The sequence below is a fragment of the Gavia stellata genome, unplaced genomic scaffold (assembly GCF_030936135.1).
Source record: "Gavia stellata isolate bGavSte3 unplaced genomic scaffold, bGavSte3.hap2 HAP2_SCAFFOLD_51, whole genome shotgun sequence".
In the NCBI taxonomy this organism is placed as follows: Eukaryota; Metazoa; Chordata; class Aves; order Gaviiformes; family Gaviidae; genus Gavia; species Gavia stellata.
The window spans coordinates 394,877-414,600 of NW_026776971.1; positions in this window are offsets into that span (position 1 = coordinate 394,877).

The following is a 19,724-nucleotide window of genomic DNA, read 5'->3' on the forward strand; positions in this document are numbered from 1 at the left end:
TCATCATTGGAGCCAGTTCTAACAATTTACGTCTACTCTTTTGACCAAATCATACCACCGGTTCCTGTATTGACGTATTTTGCTGGCTTTAAGAGTAGATTTCATAGGTAACCCAGCCAAAAAGTAGAAGGAGATATCTTTAGAGCTCCTACATTTCAGGACCAACACTTAAGAGAGACACTGTAGACACGTTTCATTTGAAGTCCTGCTGACAGAGCTCAAGACAGAAACAAGAATATATAACCCCAAAGATCAGAAAAGAATAAAGCTGCATGACCTTACTTTAAGAAAGGGAGACAGACAGAAGCTTGCAGTTTGGTTAAACAAAGCTATTCAAAGCCCTATCTTCTCTTCTGACATGCCGTTAATCTGGTGTTTAAATGAAGAATAATTTTATTTGTAAAAGCTGCTTCCTCCTCAGCAACTGAATTTATGCGGGCTCTCTGCAGATGAATCTAGTTGGAACACACGACGCCGCAGTATGAAATGGCGTGAGTTGTTGTCAAAAAGTATGGACAAAGGCCATGCCCAAGAAGACGCAGCCAAAGATTACGGTTTTTTAGTCACCTCTGAATTTTGATGGTAAATATTACCCCTGCCAACTTAACTGATACTCGCTTAGAGAAAACTACGATTTTCATCCTTTCACATACGTGCACGTCTTACCTCATACATGACCTGTCCTGATGCCAAGCGTTTTCGGTCACCAAATGCTAACTGCAACAGACGTAAACTCACAACATCACCTTCACTGAAAAAGGTGTACATTATGAAATTTGATTACAAAGCTGCTTTATAGTCCTCATTATCATTTTATTAGATCTAGACTAAGTTTTCTTAATAGCGCTCTCTTGCTGAAGAGACAAACAGCACTTCCCAAGACATGATAATTGGTCACATTTGGCCGCTGAATCAGAAAGGAGGAAATTTTGACACTAACCACCTCAGGGGCAAATGCTAACCATACCCTTTGAAAGCTTTACTGTGTTGTATGGGCTAAAAATTGTCGGAAATAGTTCTTCACAGGGAAGAGTTCTCAATCAAAACTGCTTTAAAGTCAAACTTAAAAAGATTGCCACCCTATGAACAGCTGAGCTGATTAAATAGCTTGCTGATGCTGAGAGAGAGAGATACCTTTCTCTCCTTCCCTCACCACCAGAGTTCCAGTCCCTCTCTTGCATATGCTGCACCCTTCCACATATCGATTTCATCCATTAGCCCAGCAGGAAGCCATTGACTTTTCTGCTGAACAGTGATCGTTCTCTGCCAGGTGAGCTGAACTGGCTCATGAAGGCTCCAGAGACTGCTAAAGTTGGCACAAGGTAATGGGCAGTACCGTCACCTCCCTCCTTTAGGGGCAGCAGGCTGTTATGTCGGCACGGTTAGTGTTCTAGGTCTGCAGCCTCAACTACTGTGTTAATCCCATGGTGTGAATATCAGAAAAAGCATGAAGCAGTCATCAAGCAACAAAGGAAATCACTTAAGAATGCAAGCACAAAAATACAGCCACTGTTGCTTTGCCTTCTTTCAGAAGAGAGGAACTCCTAGGTCCCTCCTTCACGTCCGTTGAATCCTGTCAAAATTGCATTGTAAGCTTAACAGCTTCCCTACCTGAGAGAATCTCCCGCACAGCTAAACAAACAAAACAAATATACAGGTATTAACTGTACGTGAACAAATATATCTATATATATAACAATTAATTCAGGGGCTAATAGTAAGTTTTTCTTCACCTTTCTTGTGTAGACTGAACAGCCCACAAGTAGCAACAATTGCGAGGATCATTCTCAGGCTCTTGAAAAGTAACAGCATAGACAGGAATCCTTCCTCCTTCAAGCTGAGAGTGGTGCCTACAGGTTAAATCACATTATTAACATACTTAAGCCTTTCAACGTATGCCCTAATTGCAGGAACTTCTCCTGAAAAATAATTTTTAAAATCTGTTTTGTCAAAATACACACATTTCCTGCTTTCACTGAATACTACTGATAGAACAAACTGTCATATGGAAACCAGCTCTATCACATCCTAACTGCTTGGCATAACCCAAAGAAGCATGCTTTCCACAATTCCTCAATCCACAGGCACAATACGGAAAACAATCCTAGTCCAGTGGAGAGAAGGCGGTCCCATTTAGTCCATGTATGACTTAACAGTTATTTCAGAAGAGGATTTCTAAACCTTCCAAGACTATACTCAGAATTTCAGTCCCCGAAAAAGTTCTCTTTAAATTAACATACTTCCTTAAGCAAAACATTGAGAGCCCTGCACCTCCAGGCACGGCCAAGTGTAAAGGCCTACTTACTCCCTCTGCAAAGTTTTCATATTCCATAGTGACAGGCAGCCGTCTGAAAAACCCACAGCGAGCTGATTGCTTCTGCTTATGTAGCACAGGGTTGATATTGCTGTTCCTGAAGGATTTTGTAATTGCAAACAGAGATGTCTCCCTTCTCCGGCCACAGTTTCTCTTCTTTGTGCAACTTCAGCAGGAATTCCAGTGACAGCTTCCAGACCTAGACACCCAACACCACGCAATAAATGAATGCGTTATGCCACTGAGGTTGCATTTTAAACACTGACGTGACAAGGTGTATAACCTAATTCTACCGTCCCAGGCAAAATACCCCTTTATGCAACACTGGTTTTGCTATTTCCATTTTGTACGTTTTCAAAGAACGCAACAACTCTCTGATCGGAAAGTTGTTCTCACTCGTTGTTCAAAACCAGGTAAAAGTGTAGCCTTCATAGACAAATTCTTCTTGGACTCTGTAAATCAGGAGTTTGGGCCTCATGACGAAGCTATTTGAAGTGACATCAGCTCCTGAAGCCACTGTTGTAATAGCCAAAACAGTCTATGCAATCTGAACACACAAATCAGAGATTTCGTTCATCCAAACGCATGACTTTTGATAAGTCGGGTTGATTTTAAAAAACAAGCCTAAAATTTGCCCCAAGTCAATTAACAGAAGCAGAAGAACATTCCCAAGAAACAGGGCACCTCTGACACAACTTCCTATCAGGCAGCTGCACTGACTCAGATGGCAAAATTCCTACACCTCACTGGCAAGAATCATAGTGACATGGGGATCTTGGTGGGAGGGGGGCATTTATAACATTAGAAGGCGTATTAAGACACTCCCATATTTAATCTCTTCAGGACTACACGGTGTCAAACCGCCGCCTGTAACCAGTAGCCATGAATGTCTGCACACGAGTATCTTCAAAGCGGGATGCATATAGTTTCTTTAAAAGACACAAGATTTCTGACTTTTAAATTCAAGCTTAAAAACGGCAAGCTTACCCGATGCTTCTCTTTCATTCTGAGTGCAAGAACAATCATCCAAACAAAGGTCAACCAGAAGTAGATGACCAACATCTGTAGCCACGGCTGCCACTCCGAAGAACCATCGCAGACTCTGATGTAGGTGCCGAGTGCTCGTACTGGGTCCTCCGTGATTAGTTATGGGTTCTATGGCAGTTACCTGCAGGAAAGCGACAAGTTAATATTGAACTGAATTAACTTCAGCTGAAAAGGTCCATTCTATTATTACAGCTTACCAATTGCCACTCCCTACTTAGAAATAATTAACTCTAAGAATTAAACACAGAAAACCAGTTATATGCAAGAAACTTCATCCTATTTAAGGGACTTAAGTTAGAAAGACAAAGCTACACCTAGTTCTCCCACTGCTCACAGCCCATCAGCACTGCGATACAGTCTACGCCTTCTTTGCCAAACAGGTATTCGGAGAGATCATGGCTGTAAGTCAGATGAGGCAGCGGTCAAGCTGCACGGTAGACACACCATTTTCCATGGGAATGAAACATTTTTGGAAAGTGTTGAAGGGAGATAGTAGCTTAGCAAAATTTACACGAGTCCTCATTTAGAATAAAAATAACCACCAGATAAAGTCAGAAAAGGTGTAAATGCACACCGGCACTTTTAGGAATGTTAACAGAAATGTTAAAAGCCAGCCTAAAACAACGGCAAAAAGAACAGCAGCTTGTTAGAGAAAGAGCTAACTCCAGCTAAGGAAGAAGCGCACACTGCTCTTGAACATGTGGAGCAGTCTGCACGCAGCTTTATTACAAGGGGAAGACAGACCTTTCAGCACCTGCAACACGTCCCAGGACTATACGGACTGCTCTAGCAGAGATACAAGCGCACAAAGACTCCGGCACTAAAGCTATACAACAAAAGAACAGAGGCTATGGTTTAGCCTTCTTACAAAAAGCAGCACAACAAAACCAGGAACCTTTACATCAACAGCACAGTTTGACAGGAAAGTAAAACAAAGAAGTGAGCATCACAAGGCAGTCCATTTTTTAATACATTTCCCCTGCCCCACCCCCACCCGCCAAGAGGTGGGGAAAAATAACCAAACCCCTAAGCCCCAAAGTTTTCTCCTCTCCCATATCAAGCACTTGCTGGGACTACACTGCCTGGAAATCTACCACAGAATTTACCTTTCATCTTGGTCACGAGAATTCTAATCTTAGAAGTACCTACAGTAATTTGGACAACTTGGGTTTCTGTCAGATTTATAGGAAAGCTAATGACATTTCCAATCTTCAAAATACTGTACATATCTTGCTGCAGAATTAGCCAAAGGTCAAGTGTTCCTTCTAACTTCTTTTTCTTTTAAGATTTCTTTCCTTGTACAACTGGCCCCAAAGGAATCTCTTCCATTTTTGCATACGGTCTTCCAAAAATGTTGCCTGGTTTTAACACTTCAGTTTTCCACGTAGAAGCTCCTGAAACTGCATATTTTTCCACTGCGCTATGCACTGGCTTTTCATATTCTCCCAGACTACTGCCAACTCATTCTGGGAATGAAGAAAGGACGCTGTTCTCACCTCACTGAATCTGAATGCTACCCTTCTGCCTCATACAAACCAGCAAAATTTGAACCCTTCCATAGTTCTGAAACATACAACCATTAGAAACCAATTCAATATAATGAATGTTTTAAATTCAGATTTGCTTTTACTAGAATCCAGTTCAAATAATACTCCATTAACTCTTTCAGTTGTCTGCGGCATTTCACCTGTATATCCAGAGGGCAGTTAGAGAGCACAGAATCACAGAACCATTAAGGCTGGAAAAGACCTGTGAGATCATCAAGTCCAACCATCAACCCAACACCACCATGCCCAGTAAACCATGTCCCAAAGTGCCACGTCTACACGTTTTTTGAACACCTCCAGTGATGGTCACTCCACCACCTCCCTGCATAGCCTCTTCCAATGTTTGACCACTCTCTCAGTAACAAAATTTTTCCTAATATCCAGTCTAAACCTCCCCTGGCGCAACTTGAGGCCGTTTCCTCTCGTTCTATTGCTAGATAAATGGGAGAAGAGACTAAGGAAAAAAAAAAGGAAAAAAAAAGAAAAAAAAAATTATGCCTAAATTCTTTCTCAGCTTGTGAGTTTGGGTTTTTTAACTCATTCTTTGCTCTCCGAATGACTACACATCTACTCTTACACTAAAAGGCAGTCATACAGTCACTATAAATACCCTGTATTAATACACTAATGGCTTGACACCTTGGACCAGAGTTGCTCAAAGTTAGGGTTAACCTGTAGAACTTAGTTGTCCACTGAAGATATACCCACATGGAAAACAGTCCAGAAATTAAGGTGCTCATCAAAGCCTTAAAATAGTAACAACAAAAACTGCAGAACGTGATGTTAAGACTAGGTCTGCAGTTTAGTTTTAAAAATAATCATTACGGAAATCAGAGAAACATTCAGGCAGATTAAAAACGCATGTTACGTAATGTATAATTTGGAAGTATGAGTTACAGAATAAATTCAAAGCATAGGGACAGTGGCCAAGGGCAAGTTTTATCTACTTGTTTTTGCTAACCCTTACTCCCACTCACAACTTAGAAGTTAACAGTCCGACTAGCAATACCTGTGGCCTGGCTATGCTGATCTAACTAAGCTAATAGCAAAAAGATAGGAAGCAAAATGAAAGCAACAGGCCAAACATGCTTGTCATCAAGAGCGTTGAGGGCATAAGAGCAGAACTTCAGGTAAGCTTTGGCTTTATTCCAAAATCCATAACCTTTGTCACACAACAGCCAACTTTTCCCCCCCGAGGCTTCTTCGTATTTTCTCCTGAACCATTGTCTTGCGGTATAGAAGAACTCCCCAATACAACGGGCAGGTCTAACTACGTTCTATTTCAAATCACTTTGCTAGACACAGATTCGGTATGTGACGTGATCCTTCTTAACCTTTCCTTTTCCTATTCCCTGCTTACGTAGATCAAAGAAATAAAACTTAACAAAGCTATGACCTTTTTCACAAACATAGCTTACTTACTGATTATACGCTGATGTCAGCACACAGCTTGTCATTCCACCTCAAACTCTAAGATTTATCAAGATGATAGGCAAACTAACACAGCGGAGCACCAACCCAACTCATATCTTTAGAAATTACCACAATACAAATGCTTACTGCTAGTAATCACGCTGTAGCACTACAAACAAACAAAACTTCCTCCAGCTGTATTCTAGCAAGTCAAACCAAATCACGTTATGGAAAGCTGAGTAATAGAAAAGTATTTATTTGTGGCAGATTCTAAGGTGAGAAAAATACAGGGAATCTGGGTTTTCTATTAACTGACGCTGATTCTTGTTTACATTAAGACAATGAGACTAGGGGACATTACGACACTTGAGTTTATGGGTTACAGAAGACAGAAAAAAATGAGTAACATCACACCAGTGCATCCCATCTACACAAACACAATATTCAATGAGCAGAGATTCAAGGACTTCAGACTGAAAGTCAATCTTTCAACAGTCTGTCAGATACCTCACTCAAGGCTCGTTTTTCCTACTTAAGTCAACACAAAAATGTGTTCTGCTCTGAAGTCAGACCTGCTTGCTAGCCTGAGATACAAGGGAATGTGTCTCAGTCATTTACAGCACAACTGTGGAAGTTTGAGGTATTTTAAAGACATTATTTCTGACAGAAATTAACCGTTTAGGAAACGCATGCTACGGACGCTTGAAAGAGTGGGGGTTTTTCCTTTCTCACTCTGGCCAGGAAAAGGTATTTTGCAATGCCTTTTTGTGGAAGCGGAGAATTAGGTAACTATGTGCTCTACAATAAAAGCAGGAAATTTGGTTTACTCTCAGTAGACTCAGAAGATAATGGTACCGTTATGCCAAAGATTTTACATCAAGGCTCTCTCGACTCGATTCTCTGAAGTGACAGTACGTTAATGCAATACAGAACAAAACACCTCCTACAAAGAGGCACTCCAAAGCTTTTCCTGAAGCAGGATTATGCAGCACCTAACAACATAAAAGCTTCCTTTCGCCGCTTAAAAAGTACGTACCCTGCCTGGAAGAACAACTGCTTTAACCACTCTCGATATTCCAAGGTCGTACAGACAGAGAACACTTCCCGCTGCTTCTTCCAACCCAACCAATAGTCCAGTTGTCTTCTGCCAGGAAAACTCCTTTACCACACGAACAGTGGGACGCCGTTTATTTACTCCACTGAAACGATATGCAGAGCGCCGCTCTCCTGTCACAGAGTTCACCACCTCCAGTTGAGGACCACACGCCAACCATGCTAGGCCATTTCTCCCTGTAAGAGAAAAGAAAGCCGACTAAAGCAAATTTCCAACACAAGACTCAAAACAACTGAAAAAAGTCACAGTCACTGCCCCTTTCCTTCAATAAAAGGCCCTAACGGAGGAAGACCGACTTCCCTAATTCTGGTCGGTTCTCTAAAATCACCCATAGAAATCCTCAAGCAACACATCTTAACATCAACCACCTTTTTATTTTGCATTTGTACTTGTCATTCCTGCACTGAAGAATTTTGATCGTTTGGGATAAAGATTACAATATATTGATCTATAGTCTTTATACCATAGTCGGCTTGGTTTTGCTAGAAATCATCTACATACAGACGGGAATACAAGTCTTAAAGCATACTTCAAACATAACAAATCTAAGCCAATTCATTTTTAGTTTATAAATTTCACTTGACGCGTGCCTACTTTGGGCAGGGATTTGGACTTCAGCAAGAAATTGTTTTAAAACAGGCACTGCGTTAGTAAATTTAAACTTTTACACGTGCCGATCACAGAAAGAATTTAAGACATTTGCTCCACTGAACTGCTTCAAACTCGAAGGAAGTATTAACTCCATTACTGCATTGACAGTTAGGCAGATAGATTCTACCTGGTCTTGACAGAAGCCTCGACATCCAGCTCGGCACCCAGCTCTGCTTTCAGATCACCTGGAAAGTCAACTACCTAATCTGCTTAGCCACTTCCAGCAGCTCTCGCTGCCTACTCATCTGCATCCTATTAAATACTTTGGAAATACAGCTGCAGCGCTTAACAGTGCTGCCCTCTTCCTTCTGTTTTTATTCAGACTAGAAAAGAAAAAGCAGGGGCTTTTGCCGCTGTAACATTGTGGGAGAACTATTTCTGCGTGTGATGTTATGATGGTCATAGAGCTTGAGCTGGTGCAAATAAATACGGCCCAAACCAACACTATTACTTTTTGCAAAACTGCCTTGTATTTAAGCAGAAATTGAGGAGAGCTCACTGACTCAGCACGTTTAAGTAAATTATTCTAATAGCACAAGATCAGTGCACGTGGTTGTAATTTCAAAGTTTAACTATACTAGTGTTTTCATATTAGCATTTTCAATCGTTACAACATCCTTTTTGTTCTCTCCAAACTTGATGCATCTTAACAGCGCCAACCTGACACAGTTGATACTATGACCCTATGCTTCAGGTAACCTCCAGGCCGTAACAGCTTTATACCACCACCAAATTTAAGGGAAAATGCTCACCTCTAGAAAGCTTCCCGCACAGCACAGAATCTAGGGGTATGCCATCTTCCCCAAGTGCCTGAAGAGTCACCTCTGGAAACTGCAGCAGACTGCTCGTTGCCCGAGCCGTTAGCTCTCCCATTCTTCACTCTAAATAAAGAAAACAATGCAAAAATAGACTCATGTCAGCTGTAAATAGTTTTGAGCTTGACAGAAGTTTGCCATATTTTACTCCTGCAGAAAGAGGATTTTGTGAGTGAGTTAGCCGGTGATTTAGTGAGTATCACTGGGTCATTTCTTTCCCACTTAGGCAGAAAACCTCCCCCAAATGTTTTAGGCAAAACCCCTACATTTAATCCAAAACCAAAGTTTTAGTCTCAAAAGCCACTAGCACAACAGAGACTGTCTGTATCAGAATTCTGGAGTCAGGCTTACTTCACACAAGTGCACCCTACACATTGTCTTGCAGAGGTTGTGCGGATGCTCCACAAGCTCTCCAAGAAGCACAGATCTACAGCAGAAGGTGAGAAGAAGAAAGAATTTTAGCTCTCTAGCCCAACAGCCCCCAACAGCTAAGATCCTGTCTCTGATGCAGACCATAGCCTTGATTTCCCTTTAAATGAGAAAACAAACAAAACCAACACAGATAGGAATTTGACACTAGAGCCAGTTTACCCAGCTATCTCCTATGGTTATTCTCTAACAAAACTATACTGCCATTCAAGAGTTGCAGTCCCTGCCTAACGTGGCTAAGCTAGCAAAAGTTCCTAAAGCCAGTTCTGAAATTACGCTCTTTTTTACATTGCTTGTTGTACCTGGACAGATGGATGGAGGTGCCAAGTGTCTCAGTACTGAACACACACGCAGCCTTCCAGCACAGGGAGACAGTAGTTAATAAGGCATTTCCAGCGTACCACACGCTTGCCCCTCTCAGCACAAGTTCCGGAATCACAGAATCACAACAAAGAGGATTCCAATCCCTGGAACCCACGTGGCCCAACCCCCCCGCTCAAGCAGGGTCACCTAGAGCAGGCTGCCCAGCACCGTGCCCACACGGCTTTTGAATAGCTCATTCTGAAACGTACTTTTACGAGCAGCAACCTGACAAGCTGAACAGCAAAAGCATTTGCAACACGTGCAACAGGCCCTGGTTTTTGGTGACTCTCTCCTACCAATTTAAGCATTCTCTCCACCACATAAGGAAAACACTACCACACCAGCAAAGCCTTGTCACCGTTATTTCTCTAAAACCGTACCTGACAGCTTACTAGGTAGAAGAAACAAAATTAATAGATGCCTGATTAAGTTCATTTCACTGTCCTAAGAAAGCAAACCCCAGGCAAATCAATGCAGGAAAACGAGTTGATGCAGTCAGTGAATGAGGAGCTGTCCTCAGCAGAACAGGATACAGTCCTGTGTGCCCAAACGCCTGTGGCAGCTGCCAGCCAAGACTGATACAACCGTCCAGACTAAGGAGGCACTTGAACTACCACGTTTAGCCATACACACCACGTGGGGTTCAGCATTCCCCACAGAATTAAGTCCCTAAATTTCCCATAAGTTTACCAAGCACGATCAGGAAGCAATTATTAGACCTGAAAGACTGACACCACGCTTCTTTCCATTGGCAGAAGCTCCACACCCGGAGTCACCTTCCTTCATTAAGGAAGAAGTCAAGCACTTTTGTTTAAGGCAGCAACTTTGCTGCGTGATGCGTGCTTCGTGCAAAAATCAAGAGACCCCCACAAAACGCGCTGGATTCCTGTAAAGCTGTGCTCTCCCCATTAAACCCAGCCCTCTTGCCGCGATCGCCGCTCTACGCAGATAGCGAATTTCCTGACACCTCCCTTTGGCAGTTACCCATGTTGAAGCAAAGAAACGCTTCGCATAGAGCAACTGGGAGGGGAGCAGCGTACGGCCTTTCAGTGAAGGTGTGCCTTGAACGATTTATTAAGCAAGTCACCATCAGACCCCGTCTTTCCCAGAGCAGCCTGTCACGCACTCCTTGGCTCTTACACGCCACAGCCTCCTACTGAAATGCTTCTGTCTGGCTAAATAAGTCACGTTGAGATCGGCTGCTTTCAGAAACATGCCCCAAATTAAAAGCAGTATTACCCTTTTTTAAGAAAAAGAACAAAGAACGCGTCTGCCCCATGTTCCAGCGTCTTTATCTCATGACTGGTTTTACAGGGAATATCTTTGGTTCTCCCTGTCAAGGACTTTGAAACGACACAAGCCTGAGCTGCTTCGACATGGCTCGGTGCATTCACTGGCATCTCTTATTTCCGTAATAATTTCTTATAACTACAAAATGAAGACAAGAAACTACAATGTAGTTAGAAGTAGACAGCATATTCTGTCAGCTGAACTCATGAGAGATTTGATATTACATTGTGGACCCCTAACTAAGGGCTACGTTATTGCCAGTTTATCCAGGCTTAAAAGCCCCTGGAAGGTCTTGTCGGGGCACTGCTGGCAGAGAGGTGTGTGAGTAACAAATCTGAAAGATGACAAGAAGGGGAAAACATCAGACCACAGGTTAAGGTATCTGGCCGCGATGCCTGTTTCTGGGAAACTCGCCTGAGCCACGGCGGCATACTGGTGCTCCCACTCCTTCCGGGCTTCCTCCAGCCGGGACTCCCTCGTTGCCCGTGTGCTCCGGATCTGCTGCTCATGCTCAGCCAGCAAAAACCGCACCTCTTCTGAACAGCTTTAACCAGGGTATCTATGTGTAAGATAGCAAACCCCGTGAGGGACGAGGACCAGCACCGTGGCAGCCACGCAGCGTGTTCACAGTTGTTCAAAATGTTCTCTGCCACCCACTTTGTAAGAAATCCACCGGTGGACCTACCTCAGCTGCATTCCCACCACACTTCCTCGATCTTACAGATTACCAGAGATACCTCCTGATAACGCTTGGGGAAGTCAAAATCTACTTGCTATTTATGCTGAAATAGGTACGTGTTTCGTCGGCTGTTGGTGGCCCTGTGCTCCCGAGCCCAGCCAGACTGGACAACACTTTCTTATTTTCAGCCTTCAGGTCTCTTATAAGCTTCTCACCGGGACTTGCATTTACCACTGCTTTGTGGTAATATGAAAATACATAAAAGACAAAACAGAAGCCGGTACCCAGATAATCTCAGCAAACAGCAAGATTTCCTGTCAAAAATTACTCTTCTCCCCCCGCCCACCCCCCCACCCCCCTTCTTTTGTTCTTTTCCCTGTTCAGATATATCCCATGTAGCTCTGGAACTTCACAAGCAAAAAGGTCTCACGGCCACTTTGCTCCTCGGGTGGAAGCATCTGATGCCCTCTCTTGTACTGTTACCAGCAATCACAGCCTGGTTTGGTTTTGCCCCTGCCAGCCCAGGAAAAACCTTCTCTTCTCCAGCTAACCCTAACCGGCAGCAACGTAGCCATAGCTGCTGTGCCTCCAGTATGCGGGGCAATGTGGGATGGGATACCTGAAAACCAGCCCTCATCCACTGTAACTGTGGGTACGCCAGGTAGGCAGACAAATCCCCTGCAGAGACAAGTCCACCTGCCCCGGCATGGAGCTGGCTCAGGCGTGCGGAGTTTGTTGGTCTGCGTTCATCGGCACGTGAAAGCAATTCAGCTCTTTGCAGCACTGAACTGGTGCTGGAAACATTAAATCTTCTGCTCCTGATATCTCCTAACAGCCAGGCTGCTGCGGCTACGAGCTTGCAGAGCCATGATCCATCCGCTTTGGGATAAGAGACGTGTAAGTGCCTGATCTCTTTTTATGGGAGCTGGAATAAGAATTAGTGCTGGAGTCCCAGAGAAAACCTGACTGAAAGGACTGCAAAGAGAGCGGTTTTCAGTGCTGAGCCCCAGAAAGGGCAGGAGCAGAGCAAAGGGGAGGAGAGAGGGAACCCTCTCCTCCAGAAGGAGCCGACGGACTGGGAAAGTGGCCGGGGAGCAAGCGGCTCCTGGGCAGGAAGGAATAGCTCTGCTGGGATCTGGGATTGGGAAACAGAGACGACAAATGCCTGGCAGCAGGGATCATCTGTATGTTCTACGTTTCAGCCATGTTTGGTCTGTGGGACCCCAAACTACAGCTTAGTTTTAGAGGTGCTGGGAGAGAAAGGGAAGGAAAGATGCTGAATTAAGTCACACCTGTGAGAGAGACCCAGAATTCTCAGGAAAAAGAGTTACCGCTGTCATACAACGTAGTTGTGAAAATATATGCCGTTCGTTAAGAAGAATACAGAATAAGCTCTTCATATGCTGCCCTTGCTTACTGACAGATTCACTCTTTCTTCATCCTGAGCTGTCAATCACTTTGAACTGGTATCTTTTGTCCTTTTGCCCAGCACCTGGCTGCAATTTGCACCAAGACCAGAGAGGGAAAAATTATGGAAGTGCACCTTTCAGCATATCGTAAAGTTGACAGAGTTTCTTCGTAACAGACGTCTGCTGGACTCACGTCCGCAATCTGTAAGCATATGAAAAGTATGAACTGACATTAGATTTTGAAGGAGGCGTTTTGAAAGAGCTGTCAACACTACCAAAAATCAGATAAGCATTAACATGGAAAAATCAACCATTAAGGTCCTTAAACATAAAAGGAGAACCCTAGCATCTTCGCAATCTGGCTATAACTTAACTCTTTTTAACACTTTCACAAGAAATGAGACAGACAGACCGACAGACCGACAGACCGAAAGATGAGAGGATACAGGTGGCTTTTGCAAAAATTACTACTGGAGGCACTTGAATCCTGGTAACTCTGGCTTACGCTAGCATCAACGCAAAAAACCAACCTCGCAAAACCACTTTGATGGTATTTGTACAAGTAACAGTTGAAGAATCTGTCCTTAAATTTGTTCAAAACATCTTCGGTGAATTACGGGAGTTAGCATTTGAAGAAGCTCAAGTAAACTGTTTTAGGACTACCAGCATTTACAGGCAATGTTTTCACATGGGCACATTTTCTATTTGTATCCTTCCATCTTTCACTTGATAGTACTTTCTTTAACAAAAATACCTCTTCAAAGATGCTGGAGGATACAGTTAATCCACCTGAGACAAAGAAGAACCTATGGGAGCTGCATCTTATTTAGGAATGCAATATCTGGTGCGCAGCACAAACAATAATCTCAGCATTCAGGAAACAAAGTAGCTGTTTCGTAATACTGCCTAGTTTTATGTAAAGAACATGGCTTTTCTATAAAACACGTGCTTATGAGTTATCTAGCTAGATTTATCTGCATTTAGATACATTTTTACAAATATGCCAAAAACTCTTTCAGAAGAAATGGGGTTTGTATCTCTAATGGAGAGAGCGAGCGAGCGAGCGAGAGAGATTTTGTGCCAGCCACATTTCTGCTCTGAAAACAGAAGTGCTCTCCATTTGAGTAGTGCGTTTAATAGTGGCAAGAAACTTTTGACCAGCAGAAGGGTTCTCACCTTTATGTTGCATAGAAAGCAAAGTTAAGTTTGAAGCTACACCCACTTTCACCAACGTTCGAGCCATGCAATTCTATTTCAACAGGTAAACTGGGATATAAATTCAAGAATCAGTTTACCATGATGGGCCCTGCTGTTTCCTCAGGACCGAGTCCCTGCATGGGATATGCAGCACCTTCTTTTCCGTAGCAACCTCGGCCAGAGCACTAAGGGAAAATAAAGTGAAAAGATGTGAACGATATAAGCGTAACTATCAAAATCAAATTGGGGGGCGGGGGGGGTGTGGGAGGGGGGCACGGAGGGGGAAAGCTACCAGATTAGAAACTCCAGTATATTCATGCTTATGTACATGCTTCACTATATTTGTTCTTATGTACATCTCACGCTTTATTCATTGATTAACCATGCAGCAAAGAATCCTGAATGGAGGGAAGATTTTTTTCATATCTAGAAATTTCTTTTTTACTTCACAGGAAAGGATTAAAAAAAAAAAAACCCACTAAAAAAACCTGATGACAGGTCTTAATGTGGTTAGACTTAGATTTACACGTGTTCCTTCCTTCAATCTGTCTCTTCCCAGTCCTGAGGATTTTTGCCTTTTGCTTCCTGCCAAGCCCACCAGATTTATAACTGACCGTTTGGTGATTGCTTCAGTCGAGAAAAATCTGTTAAAATATGGTATCAACAGCAGGAACAATTACCAAATCAATTGCTCAGACATTATTAAGTAAGATACAGAAAACGATACTCTGCAGAAACTCAGAGGAAATATCTTGGGATAGTTACCGGTATTGGAACACCTTCTATGTGCAGAATTGCTTTAAAGATGAGAACTGCAAAGGTGTGCCTGAAAAGAAATGACCTCCCGTCTCTCGGGATTAAGCAACAGGCAATACCGCTCATCCCCTGCACCCGCAGAAAGGGAGTATGGAAACACCCCTGGCTCCCAATAACATACTCTTCATGACAGAATTAAAGCCTGGAAAAGTGTGGAGATATGTTGCTTTGTCAGGGCTTGTGCTTTTGTAGGTATTCTCTGAATTCAACTACACTGTACAACTTGACGCTCCACTTGGAGCCAGGATGTCAGAGCATGTCACGTAACGCATTGTGCTGCTCCATCTTCTGCTAGCAGATAGCTCGGAGCTGGATCACCTCTGAAACGTACTGCTAATGTGGTGGGACTCTGGGGAGTGGTAACAGTGTTTCATAAGCTGTTTTTAATGTTCTTGATTAGTTTGGTATCAATTACCTAGTGATTGTTTTTTGTACAAATCCAGGATTTTACACATTTGGATTAAGTTTATACAGTTGTGCATTTAATTTGCATGGTCTGTTAGCAAAACACTAAATAAAATTCTTTTGGTCAAGTTTTCATCAGACTAATAAGAATCACAGAATCACAGAATCACTAAGGTTGGAAAAGACCTGTAAGATCATCAAGTCCAACCTTAAAAAAAAAAAACAACAAAAAAAACCCCCACCAAACAAACAAACAAAAAAAACCCACAGAAAAACAAACCACAACACACCAAAAACCAACCCACCCAACACCACACAGCACCATGTTTAGTCTGAGACCACAATGGTGGTTGGTATCATCTCAGAGACTGGCCTACTTAAAAATACAAAAAGGAAAAATAAAGGTAAGAATCATGAATAGGGAATCCTTAGTCCCAGCATGCATTTGTGGGGAAGGAAAGAAAATACTCTGCTCTGACACAGCCAGTCCAGAGATTTCTAATAAAACGGGAGCTGTTTCACCCTCATCAGTTCTGTCTTCATGACACTAAACCTTTCAAAACCGACTGTAGACTTTATTTTAGAAATTTCCACCTAAGTGACAATGGTAGCACTTCTGATTCTTTCAGGCTAATTTGCAGTGTGATTATAGAATAAATTCAGGTGTATTAATGAGAGACATCTCCTGTACTCTCTGCTTCATTTTATGGTTATTTAGAAACAACATATGGAACAGTTACCACACTCACAACCTAGAAAGATAGGGGCAGTAGCAAAGCTTGTGAGCTAAAATCCAGTATTGCTACATGCATGAAATCATAGATAAGTGTGACAGGATGTGACATCTAAGATACAGTTTGACTTACCAATGAGGGACAAAGCTAAGATAAGATGTACTGCCTCTGGAGAGAAAAAAAAAAAGAGAGAAGAAAGATTCACTGTAGGAATAATTTTGATTTTTGAAAGAAATCACAATGCTTCAAAATGATTGTGCTATAATGGTTATAGCATCAAAAGCAAGGATAAACTCCTGGGAAGACATATTTGCAGTATTTCCATTTAACCATTTCAAGGCAGGTGGGTGGATAAAATACAGGAATTGCCCACAGCAATGACTTCCCTTTCAATACATACAGTTTACTCATGATCTCCATGTGGTTTATAGGGCTGGGTAGCCTACATCCATAGTTTTTCCCCTTCTGAGACTTGCTGTCTCCCAGTAACCCCAACTTTTATAATTGACGCCCTTGTTAATAATTGTTTTCTCTCCCTCTCAACCCCATTGTAGTAAATGTCATCTAAAAAACTTAGTGCACAGAGAAGGCAAAGAAATACATGCATAAGGGAGCGTGAGGCTGTTGGGTTTTCTGTGTGATAGCAACAGTGCAAGTACTGTCACTTGCGTTCACTCCCGCTCTGCACAGTATGAATGACCATATGAACCTGGGGCAATTGAGATCTGGACCCTTTGCCTTTCTGATTTGGCACATCAAGAATTTGTTCATTATAAAAGTGCTAAAAGTCATAATACCGTATTCTAATGGGGAGGGCTACAAAACAAGCAAAAAAAAACCCAACGAAAAGGCAGCTTACAAGATCACTGAAATGTTGGTGTTGAAACTGGTGTGTGACATTGATATACATAGAAATGATTTGACTCCACTGCAACCAGCAAAAGGCCCCAGTGACCTTGCTGAAGACACTGGAGCAGGGTCGATCTGAGCATAGGCAGACTGATACCTGTGAATACTGCTCAAAAAGCCAAATTAGCAAGCACTTTTGCATGATCTGTCTTGCTGCCTGGGCATTTTCCCACAGTGCTTGGAGCTCTGATTAAGGCAGTCAACCATAAATCACTAAGGCACGTGTCAATGAAGCCCTTACGATGCCACTGGGGATAGAGGAATCATATCCTCTTATTGCTTTAATCGTGAGGCTGGAGTCCATTAAAAATCCACTTAAATCTATGAACAGGTGCTAGTTTTAAACTGGTAATTTATGTCCAGTGGATATTAGCAGCATTTTTTTCCCCTGTATCTGAACTATTGCCAAGAGCTGCTCTAACTAATGTATGATATTCATGTTCAGGCTTACACAATATAATCTCCTTCACTTTCTGGGTATGTATCAGCAGGCAGCAGTAATGGGCATTGTCTGAATCAAAGCCTCTTATAGAAATGTTGCAAACCAAAATGAAAAGTCTGGAATAGCTCACTGTCAGTATACGGAAAGTATTCCAAACTGGGAATTGATCAGTGGATTTTCTGCCATCATCTTTCAAACTGCGTTTTGGAAGAACTCGGACAAAAATTCAGTAATAGGTACCTGATGCCCAACATTCACCGACGAGGATGAGCTGTACAATAATAATAAACCAAATGCTTTTAACAAACAAGGGCAAATTCAGTCTAGTTAATTACTTTGTTATTTTTGGAGTTTGAGTGTTGCAGGGGCAATCTGTCCTTGTACTCATCTGATTTGCAAGACACAGTAGAAGCTCTTCTCCTCCATGCCAGCACTTTTGCATGGTGGCCTTCAAAATTAGGCAGCCAGCCCTGCACTTCTAACTGACAAAAATCAGTTTCTACAAAGGGGTCCAGTTGAAACAGTGCAGAACTGGTGTATATTGTACTGTATTAAGAAACACTAAAGAAGAAAAGCAACAGCAATGGCACAGCTGGCACCTGTATTACTGTGTATACACGCAAACAACGTAGAAGCAAAGACAACTTGGGCAGATGTATCCCGAGGCTGGGATGGTTCTGGAAGCTTCTGGGCAGGGTCATGACCCATTTAAAGTAATCTGACTTTTCCACTTTGTACTGTAAAAAGCCTCTAACCACTTTATGGCAGTTTCCATTTCAGTTTTCTTGCAGAAATGGACTTTGAATCACAGAGGTCAATGTCTTCTCATTTACTCATAGTATTAAAAAATTCTGGAATTTAAAACAAAGGAATGCAAAATCTTTTGTTCCCATTGCCCATTTTCCACTCTTAAATGATGTTCCAAAGTCCTGAGGACTGCGGGTCAAACCTTCATCTCTAGTCACTGCACTTCCTTTGCCTTCTCCCCCTCTGCTCCACAGGTCTGCTCTCCGCCTCCCCATGGTGCAACCAACTGAGCTGCCAATAAAACACAGGTGTACCCCCAGCAAGTGCCGCAGGGACACGCTGGGGCAGAGAGGATGGTTACCTATTCACAGTGCATCTGTCTCCAGCTATTTCGCCCATCTGTCACAGTGTCTTACTACTAGCAGGTGAGCACCTAGCTCTGGAGGGCTACAAAAGCAGAAAGGAAACTGGCACTTGAAGGGTGATGAGATAAGCATAATATTGGATGTAAAGGTGTGGATCACAGTTGGAAACCCATAAAGGGATGTAGGAGCAAATGTTGAAAGTTGTGGTGAGGGTTTTTGTGCTCTGCATTTAGAAATGATCATCAGAGAGCAATGAGGCTGTCCTGATCAGCCAGAGGCAGACAAAAGAAACCAAGTGAAAACAGGCAAAGGCTCAAACGTTTCTAAGCCAAAGTGCTGGTCTTTATTTTTTTCAAGTGAGACTAATTAATTCCTACTGGATATCTGCCAAACTATTTACTCTTACTTCTGGTAGCAGCAGCCACAGAGGTAACCAGAAATCTCTAGGTAGTACAGGTGTTTGCTAGCAAGAGCAGCTGTTACTATTAGAAAAAAAAGAAAAGGTTTCCTTCAGTTTCAGCTTCATAACCCAGATGACAAGTTCTGAAATTAATTAAAAAAAAAAAATCTCCAACAGACACTTCATCAAAACCTGGCTCATTGCTTGGCTTTGTTTGCAGCTGTTTTGCTCCTTCTGGGGTTTGGCACGGGATAGCTGTTGTGGTGGCTGCGTTCACCCTTCTGCATGTCCTTTTTCTGGCTCACCTTCCATTCAGAAGCCAGGTTCTTTTTTCCCTTGTTTTGTGCTCATTAGTGCAAAAGAAGCAACTGTGCTGCTGTCTTAGCTGATGCCTCAGCTAGACAAAGGAGAACAGCTTCCTTAGGCGGATGGAAGGTGTTTGTTTTGTACTAGGTGCTCACTTGGGACAAAGAGTAAACAACAAAACTAACTCCTTCCCCCCATCCTAACATTTTTGTTAGTTTTCTCCTATGAAGGTTCTCCTTTAAAGTGGCAAGATTTATTGACTGGACTTGAAGGCATCCAGATAATGCCTCAAAAGGCAAAATTATACTTATGTCAGCAGCATTAAGGGAAGT